The following is a 2,589-nucleotide window of genomic DNA, read 5'->3' as shown; positions in this document are numbered from 1 at the left end:
TAATGAATCCTTCAAAATAAGTTAAAACAACTTAACGTTTGAACCAGGACTTCAAAGCAGGTGACTGGCACAAAAAGACAATTGAATATTGCCCTCTGGCTTTTTAAGCCATATAGAATCAGAGCATTAACAAAAGTCATTTTATGGGAAGAAAATTTGTACAGAATGATACAATGTATGGAGGTGAAAGTCTTTCAAATGTGATTCTAAGCTCTTTTTTTTTTCTCTTGTAGTTGGCAAAAAAGAGGACTCATGTTAGGAACAAAAGTGGGTTTTCATAAGAAGATAAATGTAAATGTTTTAATTAATTTAGGAGAAAATCCTCTGCTTAACCATTCTCAGTATTTGTATGGATTTGATTTCTAAACTCAGTAAAAAAAAAAAAAAAGAGTAGAATTTATCCTAAGGAATAAGTTTCATGATTTTCCCACATTTCCATGGGTAATTTCCTCTATTTATCCAAAGCTTAACTTTTATGGGCCTTTGTAATAATTTTAATCTACTAAGGAAATGTTAATGATGGATTAATATTGAATATTTTCCTTTGCTCAACTAATATAGACTAGAAACCTTTCAATCATATCTCTAAGACTTTTTAGGAGTCCTTGTACATTCTGAGGATAATTCAGACACTATCATCACCAGGTACTGGCAATACATGCTCCAGTTTTCAAGTTAGAAGTCCATAAATACTTTTCTACCACTGCTCTTTTCCTAGTGAGGAGCTTACATTCTCAATGACCAGGTTTTTATGATTGCCTTCTGTTTCTTCAGCCTCTCCATTGTCTGAAATTCCAACTTCCATGTCAAAGGATACAAGGAAGACGTGTTTGCTTTCAACATGGTGGAATTGAATCTGCTGGATGCAGTCCTTGTGGAACAACTCTGTGTTCTTTTGCTGTAGCAACTTCTTTCACAGTGACACACACTTCATTTCTCTTTTATTTTCTCCCTGCCCACCCCACCCAGAATATTCAATATCCACTTTGTAGGTTCAGGATATTCCATTAGCTTCAAAAGATACTCATATTGTCCTTTGTTTTTATTTTTTCGCCCTCCATTGGTCCTCTCCCCCTGTTACCCTTCCCCAACAGAGCCCACTTTATTTTCCTGCCTTTCTTTTCCTTTGTATGTATTAATGGTGCAAAGGTATTTCATTATGAGCTTTCACCAGTGCATATATTATATTTTAGTCAGGTTTCACCCCTCTCTTGCTCTCCCTTTCCGATCCTCTCTAAGCAGAATTGTTCTACAGCCTTCAGTGTTACCTTATGCATCTTCACACAGGAACACAATGTATTTCGATAGTTTTAGTTCTCCATTGTTCTTTCCCGGTTGAGGTGAGCAGAGAAGATGCAGTCAAAGTACTTTACATGCACATATATAACAACAATGAAACCAATCAAAATTGTTTAAAGAAAGGGAAAGGGAGAATGAAGGAAAGGGGGATAAGTTTGATATGATACATTGTAAATATATATGGTAATGTCATAAGGAACCTCTTTTTTTTTTTGTTGGCGGTCGTGGGGCTTGAACTCTGGGTTTGGGCGCTATCCCTCCGCTCTTCAGCTCAAGGCGAGTGCTCTACCACTTGAGCCACAGCGCCACTTCCGGTTTTCTAATGGTTATTGGAGATAAGAGTCTCACGGACTTTTCTGCCTGGGCTGGCTGTGAACCGAGATCCTCAGATCTCAGCCTCCTGAGTAGCTAGGATTATAAGCACGAGCCACTAGCACCTGGCAAATGGATCCTCTTATATAGCTATTCTACACTAACAAAACACTTTAAAAATAGCCTAATTGGAGCATACTCTTCGAGGTCAGTATACTTTGTTTCTTTTGGTAATAAGGTTTGCCTTCACATCTTTCCTTAATGGTTAATGATTAGAGGTTACACAATTATGAACAAAGATATTGAAGCATTCTAGATTAAGGAAACAAAAGAATGTATAGCTTTAGGTTTTTAAATAATAACTCTTTGCCATGTATGTTTATTCATGGTGTTCTGTGACAATGAAACAAGATCGAAATCAGGTAATGTGTAACGATGGAGCAACTGAACTCTGAAGGGCACAGAGTTCTCCGAAGGACCAAGGCAGTGACCCCTGCCCCTGTGCTCCACTGCTCTTCCAGGCAGATACCGTCCACAGGATGGTGGACTTTAACATCTGGCTGCCACGATGGTCTCATGGGTGAGAACATGTGCAATCTGTCGTGGAAGTGGTCCAGTTGAAAGATGTGGCTTTTCCTGGCTTTTCTGTGGCTTTTCCTTCTGATACATGTCCTAAGTGGGAAAGAAAGGGAGGAATCACAAGCATGCTAGGGGTCTTCTGGGTAAAGTCATAAATCTCAGCAGGAGGCCTCTGATCTCCCACACAAGGGGACTTTCACTCCCTCTTCACCTAAGAGTCCCATTGGGAAAACCGTTCACTAACCAGATTGACATTGCTCTGTTTAATTTCTACTGGTTATGTTTCTAGATTCCATTTTAGACAATGAACTCTCCTAATCCTAATTTGTCTTTAGTTTATGGAAAGAAGTTACCATTTATTTTTAATACTTTATTCTTTTTCTCTTCCAATTCTTTAGT

The sequence above is a fragment of the Dipodomys merriami genome, unplaced genomic scaffold, assembly GCF_024711535.1.
Source record: "Dipodomys merriami isolate MVZ:Mamm:240054 unplaced genomic scaffold, mDipMer1.0.p SCAF_2, whole genome shotgun sequence".
NCBI lineage: Eukaryota > Metazoa > Chordata > Mammalia > Rodentia > Heteromyidae > Dipodomys > Dipodomys merriami.
The sequence above is the reverse complement of the archived record's forward strand: the minus strand, read 5'-3'. Positions refer to the sequence as shown.